Raw genomic sequence first — 18,674 nt, forward strand, 5'->3', positions numbered from 1 at the left:
AACTAAGCCTACGTGAAGTTCCAATGTGTAAAATTAGGAGATATAACAATAAAATGGAGTTGTTTCAAGTTACTAAGTTTTGGTGGTAGTTTGTTATGCAGCAGTTGATAACTGGCAAAGCAAATTACTTCATCATTCCTTATTTACTCAGTAATATTTGAGTTGAGAATTTTAATATTGACAATTTTGGCTGATCATTTGTTGATTGCCAAGTGAATTTCAGTTTTTCTCAAGTCAGTATTTGTATGTTGCAATTGAACAAGAGACAGTTGGGAAACTGAAGAAGACTTAATTCTGGACTATATTTAATCCTTCATAAACTTTTAAATTTTATTTCTTGCATCCATGGTACTGTGGATTAATCCTAGGACCTCATGCATGCTAGGAAGCCCCTAGCCCCTTTCATTTTTAAAAAATTTGAGACAGAGTCTCCCTAAATTGCCCAGGCTGGCAATGATCTTATGATCCTTCTGCCTGAGACACCCAAGTAGCTGGGATTATGGGTATGTGCCACCATGCCTAGCTAAACTTTTTATTTTAAAACTGTAATTGGTAAGTAATATGCATTGGCAATACAATCTCCAGTTTAGAAAGTACTTTTGAGATTTAGGGGGAGTAAATGAGATCAGTTTAAAAATATATATCAATGTATGCCAAATTTTATTATAATTTATGTTAGTAGTTATGTTCCTCTGGGAAACAGTTAATATGGTAAGAGGCACATTTACGCAAAGGTGAACATTTTTTTGCCTTAACTTAAAGGCAATTTTAACTATAAAGTAATTAATTGAGGAAATAAAACTTTTATTGAGTTCTACTATGTGCTCAGTAATTACATAATCTCATGACAATACTCTAAGTAATTTTTAAGTGGGAAGTCATGAAGTTTTCCTAAGGTCATTCAGTTAGTAAGTGCTGGCTGGATTTGACCCAAATCCGACTCATTCAAAGCCTATGATTTATCTGTCCATAGAGGCTATTCATTGGAAAGAGTCCAGGTCTCCAAGAGTAGCTTCCATAGAATTAGGAAGTAGTTATGACAGCCAGGCAGAGGTGGTTTATTTATGTGTTCATTTATGAAATATACCCTGTTGAGTGAATTTTACCAATTTTTGCTGCCATTTACATATCATTTCCTATGTAAAAACCTGGGGATAGCTGGGTATAGTGGCATATGCCTGTAACCCCAGCAGTTTGGGAGGCTGAGGCAGGAGAATCAAAGCCAGCCACAGCAACTTATCAAGGTCCTAAGCAACTTAGCAAGACTCTGTCTTAAAATAAAAAAATAAAAAGGTCTGGGGATATGGTTCAGTGTTTAAGTGCCCCTGGGTTTAATTCCCAGCATTAAAAAAAAAAGAATCCAGGATTGAGTAAGGAATACCCAACACATCACTGATATGTTTCAGAAATTCTTCCCCAAACTTCTTCAGTACTAGGGATTGAACACAGAGGCACTCTACCACTGACCTATGTCTCTAGCCCTTCTTATTTTTATTTTTTATTTTGACACAGGATCTCACTAAATTGTGGAGATTGGCCTTGAACTTGCATGCTTCCTGCCTCAGCCTCTTGAGTTGTGGGATTATAGGCATGCACCACCATTGCATGTTTCACAAGTTCTGCAACTTGAAACATCGTTTATATTTAATGAATCTTTTGAAAAGCAAATATGACCACCCCAATTTATCTCATTGGAAATTGTTTCCACTTCCATTTTGCTAAGACAATATACCTATGATGGAGTGAGAAGACTGGGGTTTGATGTTTGGTTTGATTTATTTTTTCTTTTTTCTAGTTGACCCCAAACCTCCCATCTTATTGGTCCATCTGAAATCTTTAATAATAATAATAATAATGTTAAAAAATTATGGTTTGCCATATTCCTCCACTTTAGACAGGGAGAGTAGGAGAATAGGGTGGAGGGAGTGTTCCTTGAGCATAATCCGTCTTTCCCTCCCAATGCTCAGGGCAGGTTCAAACACTGCTGAGTGGGATGTCCTCTACTGTGTTTCCTATTTTTTTTGGGGGGTGGGGGTAGTTTGTATCCTATGGTGGGTTAAAAACAGGTGGTGCCAAGAGATCTGGGTTAAAGTCATAGCTGTCTCTCCTAGGTAATTTCCAAGTTTGCGCTTCAATTCTCTCAGTTAACTTGAACTTCTAATTGGCTGTGAGGATTAAATGAGTCAATTATTGCATGCAGAGAAAGTGCCACATGCATTTTAGCTGCTAATACTATTACTATCTTCCCCAGGTATTTAATTTAAAGGCATTGGATAGGACAAAAAGAGTGAATGAATTTTAAGTCACTAAGTAATCATTGCACCAAAAAGCTCAAGCAGCCCCAATTACAAATGGCAACCTAGCTAGATAGAGAACTAGCTAGATGGCAACCATGCAGTGGTGGGAACTGCATGAACATGCTGTTCATGAGGATGTTCTTAAGGTTAATGCCCTAGGTTAGGAGGCAATAAGCTCTGAGAACAAGCTAGAGTCATCGCTTGTCTGAGTTTATTGTGTGCTGCTAGAACAGAATTCCTGAGACCCAGCAATTTATAAAGAGCTGAGATTTATTTCTTACAGTTCTGGAGGCTGAGGAGTCCAAGGTCAAGTAGTGCTGAGTAGGGTCTTCTTGCTGCATCATCATCCCATGTCAGGAAGATTGAAGGTGGGACGAAAGGGAAGTGGGGAGGAAGGCAGGGAGACAGGAGGAGGAAGAAAACTGAAAACAGAAGAGAAGAGGGGAAGGAAGAGGAGGAGACCACACCTGTAATCTCAGTGATTTGGGAGGCTAAGGCAGGAGGATTGTCTCAGCAATTTAGTGAGACTGGTCTCAAAATAAAAAATAAAAAATAAAAAAGGATTGGGGATGTAGCTCAGCGATAAAGTGCCCTTGGGTTCAAGCCCCAGTACCAAAACAACAACAACAACAAAAAAACAAAGAAACAAAAAACCTGATTCCCATGATAACTCATTTACTTTGATAATGACATCAATCCATTCAGGAGGGCACAGCCCTCATGACGTAATCACCTCTTAATGTTCCTATCTCTCAACATTGTACACTGAGTATTAAACTTCCAACACGTATACTTTGGGGGACACAATCAAACCTTAGTAACACTACATGATTCTATTAAGACAGAAAACTGATAACATCCATGAAGTCTCTTGACCAGTCTGGGATAGTGCTTCCTCTGTCTTTCAATACCTAATTACATTGGCAAGGGAGGGAACCCCGAGGGTCCACAATTATTTCTATTTATTCCATTTATTCATTCATCCAGCAAGCAGTAATTGTATGCCTACCATTGCATAGATGCATATGATCCCACAATGTAGCTGGAGAAACAAGAAGATTCATTCCTTAATTCAACAACTATTTACTAAATATATACTATGCAAATAAAATTCTAAGTTTAGAACTGGGTATAGTAAACAGACAAAAATCTCTGATGGAGCTGACACTTTAGAGAAGAAGAAGAAGAATATATGAAATAAGAATTATAAACCCAGCCTAGCTGATGGTTATAAGTGCAAAGCAGAAACAAAGCAGAGGAGGAACTAGAAGTGTTCCTGCTGGGGTGTGTGTGTGTGTGGGGTGGGGGGGTGGTGGAGAGGAGCACTTTTCAATGTCCATAGCCAGAGAAGGCTTCACAGGTGGGTAACAGCAATGTGGAGAGGGGCACAAGACATAGCCCTGCCTTCCACTTTCTCCCTGCTTGAAGGCAGCCACAAAGTCTCAAAGTTTTCTGAGTGCAGAAATACGATTTTCTCTTATTTAATGCACAAGAGAACATGATTTATGAACGCTGACTCAAAGGTTATAATTTTTCAACTCAGTTAAGCAGCAAACAATTATTACAGCTGTGCTCAAATTCCCTCCTTCAGGATTTACCGAGTACCTAGTATGTGAGTGAGGTTTGGTTTTGCCCTCAAGGAACTTGGAGTCTAGTTTACTGCTAACCCAGTCACATCACAAAGCCCGACGCTCCCAGGCACAAACAATAGGGGTTCCCGCGGGCCAGGGTGGCCCGGGACTTTTCTGGTGGAACTGTGAAGCCACAGTTGTAATTCACATCCTATTGTGGATTGCAACCCGGTGGTGAGGTCTCTTTGGCAGCAGGCCACCGAGCTCTCTTTCTCCCAGTGCCTCGGCCAAAGTCGAGGCCCAGGAGACCCGGCTTCGGGTGCCTCGCGAAGGAAGGGAACCAGTTCTGGCTGGGCCTGCTCAGTCTCGGGCGTCCCCGGAGCCCAGAACCGTGGCCGGGCTTGCTCGCCTCTGCGTCGCTGCGGGCCAGGCCGCGCCCCTCTGCCAGTGTCGGGGCACGCTCCTTCCGCGGCTTCCCTGCGGGTCCCGCGACTCCAAGGGGCGGGGACCGAGCAAAGGTCCCCGCGGGCCCTCCCTCTTGGCTCCTAGAACGTCGCTGCTGGTCGGCGCGCGCCGGGCTCCTCTTACTGCGGGCGCGGGCGGGAGCGCGCGGCGGCGGGGGACCGAGCGGTGGCGCGCGGTAAGTGTGCGGCGGGCGCGAGCTGAGGACTCCGTTGCGGCTCCTTTTTTTTTAATCTACCCAGGTGTCCGCTGCAGACGCGAGTCGAGGCCGCGAGGCGCGATCTCTCCCGGACACCCCTCTTCTCCCTCCCTCCCTCCCTCCCTCCCTCTCTAGGCAGATGAACCCCCTGGCTGGCCTGTCGCGCCCCATCTTCCCTATTCCTGGCCCCAGACTCCATCCCATCACATCGCCCTCTCCCCGACTCGCACCCACCAGCCCTTTCTCATCCCCTCTTCCTCTTGCCCGCGCCTCTCCCTTCGTGGGTGTTGCTAGGGCAGCTGGCACCTTCTTTCTCCCCCCGCATCCCTTCACCACCCTGACCCCTCTTCATTCCTTGTCTTCAGGTGTCTTCCCTGAGTGTTGCCCAGGCTTCCCCAGCATGGGGGCGTGTATGCATGGAGATGGGGTGGGGACCAAGCCCCCGAGCAGACAAGGGATTCAGTTTCTTTGGCCCCACCTCTTTGGCCCGGATTCTAAAGGGCCTGCGTTTCAGGTAGAGGCCAGATCCCACCCCCTACCCTCCTTGACGTTCCCAGAAGGACCAGATGACAGAACAGTTGCCTTGGTGCTTCATTTGGCCTTAGCTGGACGACTCTGGACCCTTTCTGGGGGGTCGCTTCCCGTCTGCACCTAAGAGAGAAAGGCTAGAGTGCACTTCTTACACATTTTGCTGTAGGCCGAACCAACATTGGTCCCACCACTGGGTCCAAATGGGACAGTGAGAGGGATGGATGTCTCGAGGTCCATGCCCTCAAGAGGCAGTCAGACAGACCAACAGGCTAGAGGCTGAGTTAGAGTGGAATGAAAAAAGTGCTGTGAGGTGTGAGATGCTGCCCAGTAAATGTAGAATAAAATTAATAATCTTCAAAATCCACTACCAACAATCTGTCAGAAAGGAAAACTGTCAGGAGCCCGATGTGTGTGTCACAAACTGGTAATCCCAGCTACTTGGGAGGCTGAGGCAGGAGGCCCCCACAAGTTGGAGTTCAACCTGGACAACTAGGTGAGAACTTGTCTCAAAATAAAAAACGAAAAGAGCTGAGGATATAAGTTAGTGGTAGAGCACACCTGAGTTCAGTCTCCTGTACTGCAATAATAGTGTGCATACATTCATACATACATAAAAGGAAAACGGAGAAGTTGAACCCAGACTACTAGTTAGATTAAGAAATCTCCTTGGGTCCCTAAAGATGCCTTTCTTTCTTTCCTTTCCTCATTCAGCCCGCCTGCCCTCCCCTTCTTTCCTCCCTCCCTCCCTCCCTTCCTTCCTTCCTTCCTTCCTTCCTTCCTTCCTTCCTTCCTTCCACAGGGTCTTGCTGAATTGCCCAGGCTGGCCTTGAACTTGCCTCCAGAGTAAACGGGGTTACAGGCATGAATCACCACTAACAGTGACAAGCTTTACATTTTCACAACTGCATTTTTTTTTTTTTTTTTTTGGCACCAGAGTTTGAACTCAGGGGCACTCAAACACTGAGCCACATCCCAGTCCTTTTTAAAAATTTTTAAATTTTGAAACAGGGTCTTGATAAATTGTTTAGGGCCTCACCAGATTTCTGAGGCTGGCCTTGAATCTGCAATCCTCCCCAGTCATGAGCCACTGGGATTACAGGTGTGTGTCACCATGCCTGACTCTTTTCATTCTTTTTGAACTCTCCAGGTGCTCAGAGGATTTCCTCTTGATTTCTCTTTTTATTTTTATTTATTTATTTGGTACCACAAATTGAACTCAGGGGCACTTAACCACTGAGCCACATCCCTAGCCCTTTTTTATTTTTTATTTGGAGACAGGGTTGCTTAGGGCCTGGCTAAATTGCTGAGGCTGGCTTTGAATTTGTGATCCTCCTGCATCAGCCTCCAGAGCTGCTGGGATTACAGGTGTCACCGCACCCTGCTCTATTTAAAAAAAAAAAAAAATTATTTGGTTAATTTTTTTGTGGTGCTGGGAATGGAACCAAGGATCTCCTGCATGCTAGGCAAGCATTCTTCCACCTAGCTACACCCCCAGCCCTCCTCTCTATTCCTAATCAGGCCTCATCTTCTGTTATCCATTCTACTTCCCAAAAACCTTTGCTGTCTCACCCCTTCTCCTTGTTTAATCTTATGCCTGTCTTGCGACCAGTATGTCTTTGTTTCACATACTGATTATTATTTTCAGAAGAGATGATAGAGTATCTTTAATTTGTCTTTTCATTTAAAAAATGCACTCAGGTACTGGACTGTAGACGCCAGAAGTTATAACAATTTAACACCTCTGTTTTAATTTAGCAGACTCAATTTCACTTTGTTATTTAGAAAACTAAAAATAATTCAAAATGTGTTGAAGTTGTTAACAATGAGACAAGCACACAAGTTCAGCCATGTCTCATTTCCCCAGACAGTGGGGAAATAGTGTGAGTTCCACTGCAGTGATTTTTGGTTCCATCACAACTGAAGTTTACTCTTTCAAACTCTTTTTCTGACTTTCCAAAGTGAGTCATATATAGTCCAAATTTTAAAAGAAAGAATTGAACAGAGGACAGCAAAGCAAGGCAGTCCAGGGCACGGGTTCTGAACTCCCACAGACCTGGGTGGGACTGTGGCCCAGCACTCATTCTCTAGGTGACATCCGAGGCCCTCCAGCTGAAGACCGGGAGTTGGATATGTTGGGTTTGTTGTACCTTGCAGCAAGGAAGACCTGGGTATGTAGCAGGTGATTTGGGAGGAAGGGTTTAAGGAAATGGGGCTTTGCTCTGGGTCAGATGCTGTCAGGATGTATAAGAAATTCTATGATTATTATCTTCCTAAATCTTGTCTAGAAGGAGAGAAGCTCATAAAGAGGAACTGCTAGGGTTGGTCAAGAAGCAGCAGTTGCTCATTAACCAGGACTGAGTGGGAGGTGGTATTTGGTCATTTTTGTGGTTTGGACAATATTCGTGTTTGGTCTGTGGCCAGATGTGATTACGGGGTGGTCTTGTTTTTGTCTTGATTCATGATCACAGAGTGGTTTTGCCTAATGTTGATGCCCTGAGACATGGCTCATGTTCAGCAGGAGAATGCCAAGCCAGCTCCTTGGCATACCAGTGCCTGGCTGAAAGCCCCACACCAGCTCCCTGATGTCAGTGATGCTTCTCTACTTCTCATGATGTTGGGAAGTTATATAGTGTCTTTGAACTTGAGTTTCCACATCTGTAAAATGGGAACTGTTCCTACCTCCTAGGCTTTGTGAAAGGAAATGAGGAAACATATACAATGCATTAAGCCCAATGCCTAGCACGAAGGAGGAACTCAACAAATGCTTGCCCGGCTTGGCTTTATCTAGTGTATTTGATGTTGAGGTTTCTCCCCTGGAACTGGTCTAGCAGAGGCCCAGAGCAGCTCTCGGAAGAATCCTGCAGGGGATGTGAGAAAGAGTCAAGTCTCTTGCAATTTATAGGTTATGTCTATGATTCTATCAGTCTTGACTGGTTGTAGTGTCTTCTCCTGCAGTCATGACTTTAGAGACTACTTTTAAGATGCCTTGTTCCCACAAGCCAGTGGCCCCAGTTGGCTGTGCATTTTGCTTTCTGTGATCTTACTTACTTGGTCTCTTCTCTCCAGGTCTCTTGTCCAGGAGTCTGACTCTATGATGTCCTTACCATATTTACTTTGGCTCTCTGGGTTATAATCTGCTTTGAGCTGTGAAACCAGAGAGGCAGATGAATAGATTTTGCTAACATCTTAAGGCTCCAGGTGAGCTCAGGTTCTAACACTTTTTTTTTAGGCATAAACTACATGAGCTCCATCTTCCCTGAGGCCATTTCCATCTACTTCCAAATTGCAACATTGGAAATTTCAATCCAAATCTGACTTCTGGTTAGTTGAGATTTCAACCACTGAGCCGCATCCATAGTCCTCTTTTATATTTTATTTAGAGACAGAGTCTCTAATTTGCTTAGGGCCTTGCTAAGTTCCTGAGGCTGGCTTGAACCTGTGGTCCTCCTGCCTCAGCCTCCCAAGCTGCTGTGATTATATAGATGTGTACCACCATGTTCGGCTGGCAATGTGGGTTCTAGATCCTTCACTCATTTGAACCTGAGCATGTATTTTATCTTCCTTGGGTAGACCAGTTGCCCAAAATATTTGAAAATGACAGTAGCACTGTATTGCCTCCTAGTGCTACATGGCAGACTGTTAATTTCTAGCTTATATATTTTCTTAAATTTTTAAATTTTATTTATTCTTATTAGTTATATATGACAGCAGAATACAATTCAATTCATATTACACAAATAGAGCACAATTTTTTATGTCTCTGGTTGAACACAAAGTAGAGTCACACCATTCGTGTTTTTATATATGTACTTAGGGTAATGATGTCCAACTCATTCCACTGTCTTTTCTACCCCCATGCCCCCTCTCTTCCTCTCCCTTCCCTTTGCCCTATCTAAAGTTCATCTATTCATCCCATGCTGCCCACTCTATCCCCATTATAAATCAGCATCCTTGTATCAGAGAAAACTTTCGGCATTTCGTTTTTTGGGATTGGCTTATTCCACTTAGCATTAAATTCTCCAATGCCATTCATTTACCTGCAAATGCCATAATTTTATTCTCTTTTAATGCTGAGTAATATTCCATTGTGTATATATATCACATTTTCTTTATCTTTTCATCTACTGAAGGGTATCTAGGTTGGATCCACAATTTAGCTATTGTGAATTGTGCTGCTATAAACATTGATATGGCTGTTTCCCTGTAGTATGCTGTTTTTAAGTCCTTTGGGTATAATTGAGGAGCGGGATAGCTAGGTCAAATGGTGGTTCCATTCCCAGTTTTCCAAGGAATCTCCATACTGCTTTCCATGTCGAATGCACCAATTTGCAGTCCTACCAGCAATGTATGAGTGTGCCTTTCTCTCCACATCCTCACCAACACTTCTTGTTGTTTGTATTCTTAATAGCTGCTATTCTGACTGGAGTGAGATGAAATCTTAGAGTAGTTTTGATTTGCATTTCTCTAATTGTTAGAGATGTTGAACATTTTTTCATATATTTGTTGATTGATTGTATATCATCTTCAGAGAAGTGTCTGTTCAGGTCCTTGGCCCATTTATTGATTGGATTATTTGTTTTTTTGGTGTTAAGATTTTTGAGTTCTTTACATATCCTAGAGATTAGTGTTCTATCTGATGTGCACATGGTAAAAATTTGCTCCCAAGATGTAGGCTCTCTATTCAGCTCACTGTTTCTTTTGCTGAGAAGAAGCTTTTTAGTTTCCATCCCATTTATTGATTCTTGATTTTCATTCTTGAGCTATAGGAGTCTTATTAAGGAAGTGAGGGCCTGATCCCACATGATAGAGATTTGGGCCTACTTTTTCTTCTATTAGGTGCAGGGTCTCTGGTTTAATTCCTGGGTCCTTGATCCACTTTGAGTTGAGTTTTGAGCATGGTGAAGGATAGGTGTTTAATTTCATTTTGTATTTCCAGTTTTCCAAGCACCATTTGTTTTCTCCAATATATGTTTTTGGTGCCTTTGTCTAATATGTGGGTTTGTCTCTGTGTCCTCTATTCTGTACCATTGGTCTACAAGTCTATTATTTATTTATTTATTTATTTATTAGTTCTCGGCGGACACAACATCTTTGTTGGTATGTGGTGCTGAGGATCGAACCCGGGCCGCACGCATGCCAGGCGAGCGCGCTACTGCTTGAGCCACATCCCCAGCCCCTACAAGTCTATTTTGGTACCAATACCATGCCATTTTTGTTACTATTGCTCTGTAGTATAGTTTAAGGTCTGGTATAGTGATGCCACCTGCTTCACTCTTCTTGCTAAGGATTTCTTTAGCTATTCTGGGTCTCTTATTTTTCCAGATGAATTTCATGAATGCTTTTTCTAATTCTATGAGGAATGTCATTGGGATTTTGATTGGAATGGCATTAAATCTGTATAATGCTTTTGATGGTATGGTCATTTTGACAATATTGACAATCTGCCTCTCTAAGAACAAGGGAGATCTTTTCATCGTCTAAGGTCTTCTTTAATTTCTTTCTTTAGTGTTCTGTAGTTTTCTTTGTGGAGGTCTTGCACATCTTTTGTTAGGTTGATTCTCAAGTATTTTATTTTTCTATTGTAAATGGGGTAGTTTTCCTTGTTTCTCTTTCAGAGGATTTGTCACTGATATACAGAAATGCCTTTGATTTATGGGTGTTGATTTTATATCCTGCTTGCTACCTTGCTGAATTTATTCAATAGTTCTAGAAGTTTTCTGTTGGAATTTTTTGGGCCTTCTATGTATAGAATCATATCATTGGCAAATAGTACTAATTTGAGTTCTTCTTTTCCTATCCCTATCGCTTTAATTTCTTTCATCTGTGTAATTGCTCTGGCTAGCGTTTCAAGAACTATGTTAAATAGAAGTGGTGAAAGAGGGCATCTCTATCTTGTTCCAATTTTTAGAGGGAATGCTTTCAGTTTTCTCTATTTAGAATGGTGTTGGCCTGGGACTTAGCATAGATAGCTTTTACAATGTTGAGATATCCCTAGTATCCAGTTCTCCCTAGTTTTTCCGTGTTTTGAACATGAAGGGGTGCTGTATATTATTGAATGCTTTTTCTGCATCTATTGAGATGATCATATGAGTCTTTTAAGTCTATTGATGTGATGAATTGCATTTATTGATTTATGTATGATGAATCAATCTTCATCCCTGGGATGAACCCCACTTGATCATGGTGCACTATCTTTTTGATATGTTTTTGTATGCCAGAATTTTATTGAGAATTTTTGCATATATGTTCATTAGATATATTGGCCTGAAGTTTTCTTTCTTTGATGTGTCTTTGCCTGGTTTTGGAATCAGGGTGATATTGGCCTCATAGAATGAGTTTGAAAGTGTTCCCTCTTTTTCTATTTCATGAAATAATTTGAGGAGTACTGGTATTAGTTCTTCTTTAAAGGTCTTGTAGAACTCAGCTGTGTATCCATCTCGTCCTGGGATTTTCTTGGTTGGTAGGCTTCTGATGATGTCTTCTATTTCATAGCTTGAAATTGTTCTGTTTAATACATGTGTCATATCCTGGTTCAGTTTGGGCAAATCATGTGACTCTATAAATTTATCAGTGCCTTTGATATTTTCTATTTTATCGGGATACAAATTTTCAAAATAATTTCTGATTATCTTCTATATTTCTGTAGTGTCTGTCATGATATTTCCTTTTTCATTATGGATGTTAGTAATTTGAGTTTTCACTCTCCTTCTCTTCATTAGCATGGCGAAAGGTTTATCAATTTTACTTATTTTTTCAAGAAACAAACTTTTTGTTTTGTCAATTTTTTCTTTTGTTTCAATTTAATTGATTACAACTCTGATTTTAATTATTTCCTGACTTCTAGTGCTTTTGATGTTGATTTGTTCTTCTTTTTCCAGGGCTTTTAGATATAATATTAGGTCATTTACTTGTTGTTTTTTTTTTCTTCTTTTAAGGAATAAACTCTGTGTAATGAACTTTCCTCTTAGTACTGCCTTCATAGTTTCCCAGAGATTTTGATATATTGCATCAGTGTTCTCGTTTACCTCTAAGAATTTTAAAATTTCTTCTTTGATGTCTTTTGCAACCCATTGTTCATTCAATAGCATATTATTTTGTCTCCAGGTATTGGGATAGCTTTTTTGTAAATTTTATCATTGATTTCTAATTTCATTCCATTATGATCTGATAGAATGCAGGGTAGTATCTCTACTTTTTTATATTTACCAAAAGTTGCTTTGTGGCGTAATATATGGCCTATTTTAGAGAATGATCCATGTGCTGATGAAAAGAATGTGTATTCATTTGTTGATGGTAGAAATATTCTATATATGTTAGTTAAGACCAAGTAATTGGTTGTTTTATTGAGTTCTATAGTTTCTTTGCTCAGCTTTTGTTTGGAAGATCTATCCAGTGGTGAAAGAGTTATGTTAGAGTCACCCAGAATTATTGTGTTGTGGTCTATTTGACTCTGGAACTTGACAAGAGTTTGTTTGATGAAAGTATATGCTTCATCATTTGGAGGCATCTATATTTATAATTGTTACGTCTTGTTGATGTATGTTTCCCTTGATAAGTATGAAATGTGCTTCTTTATCCCTTTTGATTAACTTTAGCTTGAAGTCTACTTTATTTGATATGAGGATGGAATCCCCTGCTTGTTTCCACAGTCCATGTGAGTGGTATGATTTTTCCCAACCTCTCACCTTCAGTCTGTGGATGTCTTTTCCTATGAAATGAGTCTTTTAGAGGCAGCATATTCTTGGGTCTTTTTTTTTTTTTATCTTTTTTAATTCAACTGCCAGTCTATGTCTCTTGATTAGTGAGTGAAGGCCATTAACATTCAGGGTTAATGATTTGTATTTCCAGACATTCTTGTTTATTTTTGGTATTTTACTGACTTGGTTTATCCTTTGATTAGTATTTCCTTTAGTGTAATATCACCCTCTGTGATTTTCATTGTTGTTTTTCATTTCTTCTTCGTGGAATGTTTTGCTGAGGATGTTCTGTAGTGCAGGCTTTCTAGCTGTAAATTCTTTTAACTTTTGTTTATCATGGAAGGTTTTTATTTCATCATCAAATCTAAAGCTTAATTTTGCTGGATATAAGATTCTTGGTTGACATCTATTTTCTTTCAGAGCTTGGTATATGTTGTTCCAGGATCTTCTATCTTTCAGGTTCTGGGTTGAAAAATCTGCAGATATCCTAATTGGTTTCCCCATAAATGTAATCTGATTCCTTTCTCTCATGGCTTTTAAAATTCTCTCCTTATTCTGTATGCTAGGCATTTTCATTATATTGTGCCTTGGTGTGGATCTGTTGTGATTTTGTTCATTTGTCATCCTGTAAGCCTCTTGTATTTGTTTTTCCAATTCATTCTTCATGTTTGGAAAATTTTTCTGATATTATTTCATTGAATAGATTGTTCATTCCTTTGGTTTGGAACTCTATGCCTTCCTCTATCCCAATAACTCTTTTAAGTTTGGTCTTTTTATGCTATCCTATATATCTTAAATGTTCTGCTCATGGTTTTTTTCCATCTTCACTGTGTGATCTACGTTCTTTTCGAGATGCCTTATATTGAGATTTTAATTTGGTTTATTGTTTCTTTTATTTCAAGGATTTCTGTCTTTCTTTTCCAGAACCTCCATCTCCTTATTGAAGCAATCTTTTGCTTCCTATATTTGTTTATGTAGCTCTTTATCAAAATGATCTTTTGTTGCCTGTATTTGTTCTCTGATATCATCCTTTAATTAAAAGAACTTTTAAATTATGTACAATCCTGAAATCCTTCTCTGTCATTTCTTCTGTTATGCTGGCCATGGATTCTAATAATGTAGTATTTTGATTCATTTGGGGCGCCTTTTGCCCTTGCTTTTTTTTTTTTTCCATGCTGTTTGTGTGTCTTTCCTTCCTTCTAGCACTGAGGATCTGCAGTGTTACTTTTTTTTTTTTTTTTAACATTTCAGGGTTATAGTGCCTTTGCAGGGCTCGAATACCTTTCCTCCCCAGCTGGTGTTCCAAGCTGGGAGTTGCCAGAACTAAAGATGGTGGTGATGGTGTCCCAAGATGGAGGTGGCTACTTTCACAGATGTAGTGTCAGGTTGGGTGGGGTGGTCCGGATGGTGGTGTTGGGCAATGTGTTCAAAGATGCAGCTTGGACACAGTGCAGGCTCTGCTGGTGATGGCGGGGCTGACCTGGGCCTGCCTGGGCTCCGCAGGCATTGGCTGGGCTGAACTAACCTGCCTCTCTAGCCTATATTTTGGTTAATCTGTCTATTATATTAAAAGTTTCTAGAAACAGAAAATGAGTCAAAGACATCAAGAGTTAAAAAAAAAGAAATATAAAAAAGGCTTTAAACAAACCAAAAGATGCTTGATTTCATTTGTATTAAAATAACAACCTAAATCTATATTGAGATTCCATTTCTCACCAATTAGACTGGCAAAGATACAAACGTTTGATAACACACTATTGCTGACACTGATATTTTCACACATTATTGGAGAGATTGCGGAATGGGACAACCCGTAAAATTACAGATGCATTTACCCATTGATCTATCAATCTATCCTCTAGGAATCCTCCCTTCAGATACACTTGCTCATGCATGAAAAATATGTACATATAGGAGTACTTAGTGGTATTTTTAAAATAGCAAAATTTTAGAAATAATTCAAGTGGTGAGCATTATAGGACAAATTAAATAAACAATGAAAAAATTAGTGGGAGGGAATACTAGGCATCTGTAAAGAGATGCTAATGTGGAATGATCTCTAGGAAGTTTTGTTTCATGACAAAAAGCAAGGGGCAGAACACGGTGTAGACTCCTTTTAACATGTATTTGTATAAGGAAACATGAAGGTGATATAACTGAACAGAAGAGAAGTAAAATGGTAGAACAGACAAGGACATGGGCAGGAATGAGGTTTCTCAGTGTATAGCTTTTTTCATATAGTTTACTTTCTAGAATTTTTTTTTTTTTTTAAATATTGGGGATTGAACCCAGGGCACTACACCACTGAACTACATCCTCAGCTCTCTGTTTTTTTTTTTTTTTTTTTGAGACAAGGTGTTGCTAAGTTGCCCAGGCTGGCCTCAGACTTCACTATCCACCTGCCTGAGCCTCCCAAGTCTCTGGGGTTTCAGGTGTCACCACGCCTGGCCATGGTTCACGGTTTTGCACCATGAAAGTGTAGCACGTGTACAAGCTTAGCGACAAAAGAGAAACCTCCAACATCAACTTCACTAGGAGATTATTTTCTAAGAATCACATGATTGAATAAACCTTATTCTAATGAAAACCTACTGAGCAATAGTCAGTTTCACTAATTCTCCCCAAAGCAGCGTACCCTGACAAGCAGGCAATTGGCTGTGTTTGGTGTTAGATAAAGAAAAAAAAATCATTAAAGATTAATTTAGGAGTTCCCTTGTTTTCACCCTCTAATCCCTCTAGGGGGGATTGGTATCATTACCAAGGCTTTGCCATCCACAACAGATGGATTGTTATTTTGTTTTTTTAACAGCTAGCCTAATTTTGCTTTTACAGAAACTTGTTCAATCTGAAGGCAAGTTTCAGCTTGAGCCCCCTTTCAGTCCCAGAAAAGAATATAGAAACCATAAAAATAGAGATCCTGACACCAATGGTAAACTGAGGCAGGCCACGCTGGGCCTCTTCTCTTGGACTAGCAGGATAAATTCATACAGGTCATTGGGGAGACCCTGTTTCATTAAAAGTTCTCTCCTTGTGTTTGGAAAAATAAACTCTGCACCTTCCCAAGGACGATGGCCGAAGTTACTGTCCTCTTGTTCCCATCAGTCTGCTTCCTGTCTAATTCCTCTCTGGTAACTGGCTTCTTATTTTCCACCCCACACTTGAGCTCCTTGGAGGACATTTCTCAGGATCTCCTTTATATCACCATTGCCCTTCATCCAACCGGACTTCTGTCCTTTGGCCACTGATAGAGTTCAGAGCATTATTGTTTTCTTTTTTGTTTCAAATATGTTTCCCTCCTGTGCATTTTTTTAAATTAAATTTTTTTTGTTTTCATTTGTTATACATGACAGTAGAATACATTTATGCCCTTTGATATATCATACATAGATGAGATATAATTTCTCATTTTTCTGAGTGTATATGTTGCAGAGTCATATTGGTCATGCAGTCACATATATACACACAGTAATAATGTCTATTTCATTCTACTATCTTTCCTATCCCCACATCCCTCCCCTTCCCTCCTGTCACTTCCCTCTATCTAATCTAAGGTAATGCTATTCTTCCCTAGAGCCCCCCCCACCCCCCCCCACCCCCGTTGCCTTATTGTGAATTAGCATCCGCATATTAGAACATTTGGCCTTTGGTTTTGTGGGATTGACTTATTTCGCTTAACATGATATTCTCCAACTCCAACCATTTACTGGCAAATTCCATAATTTTACTCTTTTTTAAAGCTGAGTAATATACCATGTTTTCTTTATCCACTTATCTATTGAGGGACACTTAGGTTGGTTCCATAGTCTAGCTATTGTGAATTGAGCTGCTATAAACATTGATGTATCTCACTAAAATTCTGGCAAATAGCATACAAAATCATATCAAAAAGATAGTGTACCACAATCAAGTGGGATTCTTCCTAGGGATGCAGGATTGATTCAACATATGGAAATCAATAAACTTAATACATTATATTAATACACTTAAAAACAAGAATCATATGATCATCTCAATAGATGCAGAAAAAGCATTTTACAAAATATAGCAAACCTTCATGTTCAAAACACAAGAAAAACTAGGGATAGTAGGAACATACATCAACATTGTAAGAGCCATATATGCTAAACCCAAGGCCAGCTTAATTATAAATGGAGAAAAGTTGAAAGCATTCCCTCTAAAAACTGGTATAAGACAAGGATGTCCTCTTTCACCACTTCTATTCAACAACATCCTTGAAATTCTAGCCAGAGCAATTAGAAGAAAGAAATTAAAGGGAAACATATGGGTAAAGAAGAACTCAAACTATCTCTATTTGCTGTGCATTTCTTATTTTGCTTTCAGGAGATCTTTCTAGGTGACCATTCTGATCACATGGCTCTGTAGTCATACCCTCCAGTGGCTCCTGCTGCCCTGGCTCCCCTTTGGGGGGGGCATGGGCCTTCAGGCCCTGGTTGAGGGGCCTCCTTGGCCTTACCTCTGGCTCTTCCCCACTCTGCAGCCCTGCACTACAATGCAGGAGTCAACCCCAGAGCTTGAGAAGCCATCCCAGGCCTGCTGAGGAAAGGGTCTGAGCATGGCAACATGACGCAGTGTCCTCTGGGCTGTCGCCAGTTTGCCGATGGACCATCTTCCTGTACTCTCTTCCCCAGCTCCCCACTCCCCACTTGCAACTCCCTGCTGCTCTAACTGAGCTCCTCTGCAACAGTAGCATCATGGTGTCCTTCCCTTGACAATCTTCTTGGCCTACAAAAGTTGATTCGTGGGTGCATCAACTTCAAGAGGACTGCGGTGACAGGGAACCTCTCTCCAGTTGGCTTTATGTGCCTTTTTCTTGTTTCATTCCATGTAGCTATTTGTGCCCATAACTAACATAAAACCTAGCTATTTCTCTTCTGGCCACCAAACTAGTAGCTCATTAAGGAGAAATTATTATTATTATTTTTAAAATCTCTGTATCCTAAATGCTTAAAACACAGTTCCTGAGTTTAGTGTGTACTCAAAAATAATCAATGAAGGATTCATTAAATGATTATGGTAAATAAATAATTGAGTCTTCCACTGAGTGCAAGATGCTTGTATACTTTATGAGAGAAGAAATTGAGATGGGAGCCAGAGTATACTTAGTGGTTCATCTTTGTTGTTCATTGTTTCAGAAAGGAACTTTCTTAGCCAGGTGCAGTGATGCATGCCTGTAACCCTAGTGACTCTGGAGTCTAAGGCAAGAGGATCACAAGTTTGAGGCCAGCATGGGCAACTGTGTGAGAGCCTGTCTCAAAATAAAAAATAAAAAGGGCTGGAGATGTATGTAGCTCAGTGGTAGAGTGCCCCTGGGTTCACCCCTGCAAAAAATAGATCTTCCTTGCATATTTTAGAATTTCTTCCTTAAATGTTCATTTTTTTGACTGTTAATATGTAAGAATAGGTTCAGGTAGCAACTGCTTCATAATAATCCAGGTAAAAGTACTTTAAAGAAGAACTGATGCCCTAGAGGAGATTCATGTTGAACAAAGCAAAATGGTTAAGATCCTGCTCTTAAATTCTATGAAACCGTCTGACCAGGTGACCAGGCCAAGAAGCAGGGTGCAAACCCTATGAAACATAGCTTTCTCTATTAGAAATTTCAACTTAACCATGGGTAAGGTTTTTTTTTAAATATTGTTTCAATTTGTGTTTTTTAAATGTAATTTTAAAATTATATACAAGGAAGTATATGTGTGTGTGTGTGATTTGTGTAGTTTGTGAATGGTGAATTGTTTATTTTCCCTGTTTTTACTGGGATATTTTAAAGCCTGATCTGTAAAGTTTTTTTTTCATAAGCACTTTCATACTTTGTTATAAATATTACTAGCACTTTCGCAGTTTGCCCTCTTTCTTCTTTTTAAATATTTTTTAGTTGTAGATGGACACAATATTTTAT

The 18,674-nt window shown here is 40.2% G+C and overlaps 1 protein-coding gene across 1 annotated transcript in view; it reads left to right on the forward strand.

The window, feature by feature from the left end:
- The first annotated feature begins 4,186 nt into the window (after positions 1 to 4,186).
- The window catches only part of GSDME (gasdermin E), a 69,962-nt gene continuing 55,474 nt past the window's right edge, over positions 4,187 to 18,674 (forward strand). Inside the window, exon 1 of the mRNA XM_081284646.1 lies at positions 4,187 to 4,508. The gene's annotated coding sequence lies outside the window, so the exon portion shown is untranslated. The remainder of the gene's footprint in view (positions 4,509 to 18,674) is intronic.

This window comes from Spermophilus citellus, assembly GCF_964194105.1.
Source record: "Spermophilus citellus genome assembly, chromosome: 3".
Taxonomy (NCBI): Eukaryota; Metazoa; Chordata; class Mammalia; order Rodentia; family Sciuridae; genus Spermophilus; species Spermophilus citellus.